Raw genomic sequence first — 10,735 nt, 5'->3', positions numbered from 1 at the left:
GAGTTTGAGTGGATCATTGCTTCAGCATGAATCAACAGCTTGAGCAGGCAGACAGAAACTCCTAAAGGAATGGGGGTTTCAGCTATCTAAACAGAATCACTGTGTCCAGATGGAAGAAGATAATGTTCTCACTATGCTAATTTGTGGTCAGATCAAATTTTGCTCAGCTCTAGTCTCAGAAAGGAAGCAAGCTGGAGGTCACCCAGAGGAAATCCACAATAAATCAAGGAAATGGGCACATCTGCACTGGAGAAGAGAAGATTGCAACAATTGAGGTTTGGGGTAGGGGAGTAACAGGATGGCTGTTTTCAAGCAAGGAACAGAGGCCATATAAAAGAGGTGATGATCAGGCTGGAGTGATAGAGGCTGTTGAAGGAGGTAGAGGGGAATGAGAGGGAGAAAGGAACAAATTTAGTGTTGCTATAATAGATTTCCTAAAAATTTGTCTAAAAGTGGAATCGGATTTCTCTGTTGTTAGTGAGCTTCCTGTTAATGGAAGATTTTCATTAGGAGTTAGAGAACCATTTAGATGTGATTTTCTTGAAAACTGAATCTAACAGTATCACTCCCTTATTCATTAATCTCTGTTCCCTATTAACTCTACAATCAAATCTAAATCCCTCTTTATTTAAAGCTCTAGGCAACCTATGCAACCCACCATTCTTCCACAAATCACTGCCCTTTACACTCTCTATGGTAAAGTCAAACTGGTTTTCTTATTCATTCATGGCACTGTATTTTCTCCTCTGTGCTGCTTTCCCTTATGCCCCAAATGCCTTTTTTTTCTGACTCTGCCTTTTCAAAGGCAAAGTTTCCTTCAAGACCTGGCTCAAACATACGTGAACTGATGCTGAGTGAAATGAGCAGGACCAGAAGATCATTTTATACTTCAACAACAATACTACATGATGATCAATTCTGATGGAAGTGGCTCTCAACAATGAGAGGATCCAAATCAGTTCCAGTTGATCTGTGATGAACAGAACCAGCTACACTCAGAGAAAGAACCCTGGGAAATGAGTGTGGACCACAACATACTTTGTTACTGTTTGCTTGCATTTTTTTTTCTCCTCCTCAGGTTATTTTTATATTCTTTCTAAATCTGATCTTTCCTTGCAACAAGATAACTTTATAAATATGTATACATATATTGTATTTAACATATACTTTAACATATTTAACATGTATGAGACTATCTGCCATCTAGGGGAGGGGGTGGGGAGAAGGAGGGGAAAAGTTGGAACAGAAGGTTTTGCAAAGGTCAGTGCTGAAAAATTAGCCATGCATGTTTTGTATATAAAAAGCTATAATAAAAAATAAAAATAAATGAAAAAAGACCTGGGTCAAATGCTATCTCCTGTTTGAAACATGTTCTCATCCCTCCAGATCGTTAGCTCTACTCAAATAATACTTTGTATCTATTTGGTGTTTGTATATATGCACACAAATACACTCATGCGTATATATACATACATATATTAAATACATGTCTCCCCTGTTAGAATGTAACTTTCTGAATACAAGAATTGTTTCATTTCAGTCTTTATAACCCTCTTTGTACTTTATAGTGCCCAGCACATAGTAGGCACTCAATAAATGCTTCCTGGTTGATTTTGGCTTCTCAGTTTCACTGTCTGTTCACCTTGTTGGTCACAGATCTAGAACTGGAAGGGAACTCATAGGCTACTGAATCCAATCTTTTCATGTTACAAATGAGGAAACTGAGTCCTGGAAAGATTAAGTGGCTTGTTTAGAATCACACAGCTACTAAATTCGAAAACATCCTAAGGCCAAATCTGGTGCCTTTATCTCTTTATATTTTGTGTTGACCCAATAAAATGTAAGGTCCTTGTGGGCAAGGATAGATTTTGTTTTTTTGTAATCCTCAGTACCTAGCATGATCCCTGTCCTACCAATAATGCCAAAGAGTAAATTAATGAATGAAATACTGTCCAAAGAGTCTATTGTGATGGTGTTTTATTTCTGGGGAAGCCCAATTGCCAAAAAGTAGTAATTTTGGTCTATATTTAGAGGAGTTTAATCTCCTGCTCTGCTTGGTGACTGTGATCAAGCCCGAAATGTGTCTCCTTCTTCCCCCCACTTTTTAGAATACTTAGCTTCCTTCAAGACCTATCACAAATGTCACATCCCATTGATAGTTCTTCCTGATATCTCACCATCCCCAGAGTGTTCTCCATACTCTTTCCCTTTTCAAAATACTATATATATATATATATTTGAAAGTGGTAGCTAGTAGAATGTAAGCTCCTTGAGGACAGACACCGGTTGGTTAATTAATTGGTTTTTATTTTGCCTCCTTAGCAAGTAAAAGAACACTGACTGAGCCACTTGAATTCTTCACATGTGCCTTATGCCTAGTATTTCAATCTAGGAATTGCTACCTCAACCCCATGAAAATTATTTTTGTTAACTGAGGTCAGAGGAAGAGCTGGAGCTTTCCCCTCTAAAATTACTATATATTTGATATATTTTGCAAATGTAATTTATTCCTTTTAAAAAATGAAATAAACTATGGGTCATGGGCCCAGGTAGGGTGGAATGACTGAATGTGGGGTTTATAGAATTATGATTTATTATTAGTAAATGTTTGGTTTTTCTATCTATTTTCTATATCTATATACTTGAGACTACATAATTTTTTTTGCAGTTACACATGCTATGTACACTTCTTTTTTTTTTTCTGTTTTTTTTCCTCTTCCATAGCTTTTCCCTTTTGCTCCGATTTTTCTCTCTAAACATGATTCATAAAGCAACATATATTAAAAATAAACAATTTTTTTTTTGCCAAAGCAAGTGGAAAAAAGTTTTAATGAGTCCTGTTCTAGGCAACACTGAAGCTGTAAGTTGGAAAGAAAATACCAATTGGCATATAGGGATTTCTCTATTCTAATAAAGTGTCAATTCTAGGGTTTCTTTCTCTCCTCAAAGTCTAGTGTAGCACTGCACACACACACACACACACACACACACACACACTATATATATATATATATATATATATATATATATATATATATATATATATATATATATATATATATATATAAATAGTTATTAGATTGAATTGAAATATGTTGCCATTTAGAATATGGCCATTGGGACCAGGAAACCAAGCCAAGGAGTGTGGGGATGTTGAAAAGGGTCAATTTCAAAAATGTCCATGTTTCTATGAGCATTAGATAAGGAACGGGATGGAGGAAACCCATGTCTTCCAGGACCCAGCTATCTACCAAGTCACGATAAAAACTGTCCCATCCAACTAATGCTATCTCCAGCCTCCATGGCTGCAGCTTTATCAGATCAACCCAGGAAGCACCTTATCCACTCTAGTCTTTCAGATGGCTACTAGGGAGAGCACTGCTGGAACTTTGTTCATTCACCCACCCCAAGGCTTCAGATACTGGGTAATTATTCTCAACACCAATAATTCTGCTCAGCATTTTGAGCCCTTGACAGCTTAGACCCCAGCTTATCTTGGAAGCCTTACTCTGCATTTGTTTCCTTCTTACAATCTATGGCAGCCAAACTGACCTTTGGGCCATTCCTTCCCACAAAACTGTTCATCTCTCCTCTTTGGGACTTTGCACATGAAATGTCTCATAGTAGAGACTGGTTCCTCCTTCATCTCACTCTCTTAGAGTGCCTGATTTCCTCTAAAATATAGTTCAAGTTTTATTTTCTACAGGAAGCATTTCCTGATTTCCTTGGCCATTACCTCTTCCACTTTTTATTTTTAATAGTTCATATCATAAATCATAACATATAACTATACATATTTTATATATTTATATGTATCATATACATCATATATCATACATATCATATACATCAAAGTTTCTTAAACCATTTTCTTTTTTTTTCCCCCCCTGAGGCTGGGGTTAAGTGACTTGCCCAGGGTCACACAGCCATAACACATGAACATACGTGGTTTAATTTTTTTTTTTTTTTTTTTGAGGCTGGGGTTAAGTGACTTGCCCAGGGTCACACAGCTAGGAAGTGTTACGTGTCTGAGATCAAATTTGAACTCGGGTCCTCCTGAATTCAAGGCTGATGCTCTATCCACTGACCCACCTAGCTGCCCCTTCTTAAACCATTTTCACTCATGATCCCTTTTCACAAGAGAAATTTTTATATTATCCCAGTTATCTAAGTATATAAAGTAGGTTTACAAATTAAACATTTACTGATAATGAATCATAATTTCATGATCCCCACATTGTTATGAGACTCTATGTGAAATCATGAGCTTCTTAAACACAAGATATATATGATGCCATACATACCATATCATATTATATTGTATCATCCATTTATCTTTGAGCTCATGGGCATAGGTGATAGATTAGATTAGGAGAGAAGAGAGAGAGAAGAGAAAGAATGAGATAAAGACAGGGAGAATGAGAGAGATAGAGGGAGGCAAACAGAGACAGTGAGAACTCAGAGAGACCAGGAAAGAACTTTCTTTGCTTCCTTCCCCCCAAATATCAGTTTATTTATAAGAAGAAATCTTTTGAACTATGAAAGGCCATCATGGTGCTCCAAGAAAAATAAATGAATAATTGTTTTCAGGCATTATACAAGTTCCTCTTCTACTTTTTCTTTATTCTCTCCTACTCCCCCCCCTTTTTATCTTCATTCCTTCCTACTTTTTTATTTTTAAAATGTTTCTTTACAATTTTACAGTACAGTTGAGTATTTCATTTTTCCAATTACATATAAAGATGATTTTAAGCATTCATTTTTGTAAGATTTTGAATTCCAGTTTTTTTCTCCCTGCCTCCCTTATCTTCTTTCTCCCAAAACAGCAAGCAATCTGATAAAGGATACATGGGAAAGAACTTTCGAAAACATCCATGATTAAAGGGTCAGGATGAAAAATGAGTAAACTGGGGAAGCTGATAAAAGGAAAAACAAAACAGAACAGTATCCCAGGAGCCAAAGATCAAAGGGAAGCCAAATGTGCTAAAGAGCCAAAAGGGATCTCAGAGGACAGTCAGGTTAACCCTTTGATTTACATGTGAAAAAACTGAGACCCCAGGAGGGAAGATAAGTGATTTGCTTTAGAGAAGTTCATGCTTTGAAATGAACCCATCTTTCTGCTTTTGAAGCCATTTTTTGTTTTGTTTTGTTTTATATCTATCATGCTGGACAGTATCCAGTGGGCAACAAATCAAGAATCTGCAGAAATGTCAAGGAGAAAGAAGGCTAATTAAAGCTGATGGATAAGGTCAAGGGACACGTTGGCTTTGCCCAATAAGAGAATGTCAAATTCTTTGGAAACAGAAAGTTTTGTCAAGTGGTGAGGCCAGAGGTCACATTGTTATGGAGCTAAGGAGAGTGGGAAGTGAAGAAGCAGAGACTGAGGGTCTAAGTGGACTTTTCTCAGGACAATGGTTGGAAGAGGGAAGAGAGAGAAGGGCTGATAACTTGAGAAGATAGATGGCAGAGAAAATTGTCTTAAGGTTGGGGAAAACCTGGGGATGTGTTTAGGTGGTCCCTACAACTGAGAAGTAGCATGACTTTAGAGATTGAGGGCTGGTCTTAGGATGTGAGAATCTGGGTTCAAGTCTGGATCTCATGAATACTGGTTGTGTTACTCTGGGCAAGGCACTCTTTACTCCTCAAAGGAAACTCTAGGATTATAAATTTCAGAGCTACCAACCTGTGGTGGGAGAGGCAGTTTCCTTAATGATATATATATATATATATATATATATATATATATATATATATATATATATATATATATATATATATATATATATATATATATATATATATATATATATATATATATATATATATATCTCCTTATCTGGGATTTCCTTCTATCAATGATAACACAGGAGGAAATAAGGGGAAGAAACAAGCATTTATTAATCACCTACTATGTGCAAGGCATTAAATTAAGCACTTTATGAGTATAACCTCATTTGATCCTTAAAACAAACCTAGGAGACTGGTGCTCTGTTAAACTAATTTGACAGTTGAGGAAATGAAGGTAGTGACTCCACCCCTGCCTCAGTCTACCCCCTGAGTCTGAGCCATCTGTATCTATGTCATTGAGAGCTCACATTATTTGCTGGATTCTCGGAGGCAATAGTCTCATTCAGTCCTGGGACCAAACCATGGATCCATTTAGTCCCAGTAAATCTCTTCCTTTTAATCTAATCTCTATCCTGCCTCAGTTTCTCCAGCATTACATTTTGAAGACTTCCCAAGGAGATGTTAGAAAAGGAGAGCAGGGTTAGAGAACAGAGACATTCATCTCTGCCTTGAGCCTTAGGGCAGCTGAGGATCTGGGTTCTTCTCTTGGAGAGGCCTGCCCTCTGGATTTTTTTCCCAGAGCCTCTGGGAAAGAACAGTTTCTAGCCATAACTGTGCCTTATGCCTGACAGTGGATACCTCCATTTGGCCAAGGGAGAATCTGGTCTGAAACCCCTGCAGGGTAAGTTTTCTATCTGGTCTGATTGCTAACAAATCTGATCCCCAGAAAAAGTTGGGCTGAGGAGCCAAACATCTCTGGGAAATGCCAGTAGGACACATTATCTGAGTACCCTTTAGGTACCTGAGTACCTTTTGGTACTACCTGGTTTTAATCTGGGTATTCTCTCTTGAAGGCAGAGAAATGCACCAAACTGGGAGGGAAGACTCTCAAGCTGACACTTCCTTCAGGGATACTCTTTCAGATAGTCCCTGGTCTGTGTGTTCAATGTTTCTGATTGCTTGCAGTCTGTGTCTGTGTATTCTGTGTGACTTGTTTGTCTGTCCATTTGGTTCAGAGCTCTGCTAAATTAAGAAATTGGGGAATTGGTTATTTCAACTGTACTTAGTATAAAATTTGCTTGTGATTTTAAACTTTTAAAAACTGGCACTGGAAGTTGTTTAAATTCAAGGCCTGGCTTGGGTTGAGCTAGCCTAGATAAGGCCTCGGAACAACAAAAGGAGTTTATTTTAATTGCTTTGAACTCTGGCTGGAGAAACATCTGAATTTTAGGATGGTTTTTAAATTGTGGGAAATAATTTTACTATTGTCTTTGCATACCAGATTTGTTCTGAGTATTCTTTTGGGCAATTTTAAAGGGTAGAAAAGAATTTTACTGTTGTCTATGCAGGCTAGATTTGGTTATCTTTGAATATAAGATCTTAAGAAAACTTACCAGAAAGGGGTCACGGTGCCTCTTAATTAGATAAAGAAAAGTCTGATTTTCTAAAGGCTCCAACTCTGGCCAAAGTTTAGGAAAAGTCCATTGGGAATAATGGCCAAGAGGAATCCACACTCCAACCTCTCATTGCTTTCTGCTACTTTAAAAGTTGGGTGGGGTAGGGCCCTTTTGTCTTCAAAGGTAAAGATTAAACTCACCTCTCCACCCCAGCCCCACTACTCTCGGCTAGTCCCCTACAGAGGGCCTCATTTAGCCTGGGGGGGGGCAGTTTAGCTTGACTTCCCTCCCCCTGCTAGTTTGGAGGTGGGAAAGGCAGCCACGTGGAATTCTACTCCACATACTAAGTGTGGAGCCTCTTTCTGGCTTTGGCAAAAGATTTCAAAAGATAGGCCCACTTTTAAGTTAATTGACTGGTCTATAATTTGGTAGGGCTGTTTCTACAAGTTTAAAGTATATTTTAAAGAATCTTTTAGATTCTTTTCTGTAGAATTGGCTATTCTGTATAAGTTTAATTGATTGTATCCTGAGGTTATACCCATCATTTAAAGGGCTTCTGAAAGTAATAGTTTTTCCTTGTCCTTTTGAAAATGTTTCTGTTAGGGGTAGCTAGGTGGCTCAGTGGATAGAGCACCAGCCTTGAATTCAGGAGGACCCGAGTTCAAATCTGGTCTTAGACACTTAGCACTTCCTATGTGTGACCCTGGGCAAGTCACTTAACCCCAGCCTCCAAAAAAAAAAATGTTTCTGTTAAATATGAAAGCTAACTTGTGCACTTACTGAAACCAATTTATTACCGTTATCAAAATGAGGTTATGTTATTTCTAAAAGTTTAACAGTTTTAAGAGCCTCTTGGATTCTTTTATGTGGATATTCTGTATAGGATGTTCTAAGTTTTAATTGATTGCATTGGGTCATCCTGAGCTCATTTAAAGAGCCTCTGAAAATAATATTTTTTGTCTTTTTTGAAAATGTTTCTGTTATGGACAATATGTAATTTGGGATATTTATCTATGTATTGGATATTTTTAAAAGCAAACTGATTTGTATGTATAAGGTTCACTTATGGAAACATCTACTTAGATATGAAAGTGAACTTACTGAGACAAATTCTTATTGTCATAAATATGAGGTTATGGTAAATATCTATTTAGGATTTACCTGAAACTTCTACTAATGGAATTTGTTATTGGAAGTAAAATTCCTTGGGCTTATGCTATTTGGGAGTTTTAAAACTCCATGGTTAGTGAAACAATTAACTGGAGTAAAAATGAATGAAAGCTATTTTATCCTGTTTTTCTGGAAGTTAAGTTTTAACTGCTTATGTTATGGCTCTGTCCCTGCATTTTTTCCTCCTGTAACTAATTTCTATGATCAGTGCAATGATTTTTTTTTTTTTCAGTGCAATGATTAATAAGAAACTATTAATGCAATTCAATTATGTCATACCTTGCTATTTCCAATCTGGCTATTTCTAATCATTATATCGTAAATACTTGGGCAAATAAGTATTTAGTCTGATCTGTTACTGGATATTGTGTCTGAATATTCAAGTTTTCTTTCTTTTCTTTTTTTTTTTTTTTTAGGGTTTCTAATTAATGAAAGGACAAAATCCTAACTGTTGTTTTATCTATTGGGAAGCTGCTGGCCAATTCATACTGGCCTCTTCACATTTTGTATCAGTCTGTTCTAACCTTTATTTGTTAGATTTGTGTTTTCTGTTCTAGATTTTGGTCAAATTACAGGTATTGACTTGCTTTTGGGACCTAGATCAGCTCTCATTGTCAGCACGCCAGGCCACGTGTATCCTCTGCATGGACTGGGAATCTCCTGCCAGTGCCCAGCCTGAAGCAGTTTTCGTCCCTTACCCCTGATGGATTGATATGGGGAATTTAGGAACCCTGATTGGGTCATCTATTACTGTCTTTTTAAAATTTGGGATGGATTTGTTAAAACTGTATAACTATTGCTGTATGTTTGAGGGATTTTTAGGAAACTTATTGTTATATATAGGAATTGTGATTCACTCTTGGGACTTATATGTGGAATGGTTACTTGATAATTCCTTTCCATGAGAAAAAAAAGGAGGAAGAAACTGGTTAGGAATTTGGGAAAATTGATGTATTTTTCTTAGGCACTTCTGCCCTGCCCCCTATCTCATTAATTCAGATTGAGTTGGAAATTATTTAAACAATTCATTTTTACTCCTTACTTAAAATTTACTGGACTATGATTTGCTGGTTACGTTTTAATTTTGAAATTCCTTATTTTGCTGGAATTGCCCTGGCACACTCAGTTTGGGGGATTTTTTTTTGACACCTGTCCTGGGACTGGCAGTTTCTGATCTGTTTCTCCACTCCTGTTATCCCAATACCTTAATTAGTATTTTAGCAATCTCAAAGGTTGGTATCAGGCCTCTAATAGTTTGGGGTGGCCTGCCTTGGTTTAACTACATAATCTGCTCAGAAATCTGTTTCCTAGTAGCAGCTCCAAGTTCTATCGAGAAGGGACAGGTGGAGCTACTCCAGGCCCCACTTTTTCCCCCTTTGGACTCCGTAACAGACTTGGGGTGTCCCTCTTAGGGGAGCAGGACTGTCTTGAGCAACTCAGCAGAGGCTGAGTTAAATGCACAAATGAGCACAGACCTCAGACTGTCCATCTCTGGCTGAGATGCTCCCCAACTGCACAGGACTTGAACAGGGAGGCCCGTGTGTCCTTAAATGAGGAAAACTCTGGGGTTATCCAGGAGAGACTGGTCCTTGCCATAAGTCCTTGCAGGTTTCTAGTTTTATTTTGGTTTATTTGCTATACATAGGGTTGGTTAAAATTATAGTGTTAAGACCTTTTAAAGCAAGGTAATTCAATGATTTGAATATTCAGGAGAGAATGTGGAATATTATGCCACAGTTCTCTTTTATATCCTGACTCAGTTTCCCTAAGTGTTCTGCCTCAGTTTATAATTGTCCTGAGAAACCACCCCTCCCTCTTAATCAGAATATTTGATAAGGATAAAAGGTCTTATGTTTTAGACTACTCCATCCCAAGTTATCAGATTATCAGATGTCATCTTATCAAGATGCCTCTCCCCATCTCCAGGGTTCATCCCATCCTGTCAGAGTCCCATTCTCACTTTCAGTACCCTGACTCCGTCCCTGCCAAAGTCTACCCTCACCCCCACCCCCAGTCTGAGCTACATGTGTATATAGACGTCATTGAGAACTCACATGGTTTGCTGGATTCTTGGAGATGATAGTCTCCTTCAGCCCTGGGACCAAACCATAGATCCATCTGGTCCCAGTTAATCTCTCCATTTAACAAATTAAATACTCTCTAATCTCTATCTTGTCTGTTTCTCCAGCATTACAAGACAACAAAGCATCATGTAGAATTTCAAGTTCTCTAAGATCTAAATAGAAATGGGGAGTGTCTGGGGTTTAGGAACAGATGGTGGATTCTCAAAAGGATGTGGTTCTCAAAAGAACCACACTGCAGGAAAGATAACTGAGAAGTAGCCATAAAATCTTTTTCCCAGGTATTTCTAGAACAGAAAA

The sequence above is a fragment of the Sminthopsis crassicaudata genome, chromosome 5 (assembly GCF_048593235.1).
Source record: "Sminthopsis crassicaudata isolate SCR6 chromosome 5, ASM4859323v1, whole genome shotgun sequence".
Lineage (NCBI taxonomy): Eukaryota > Metazoa > Chordata > Mammalia > Dasyuromorphia > Dasyuridae > Sminthopsis > Sminthopsis crassicaudata.
Note: the sequence above shows the minus strand (reverse complement) of the source record.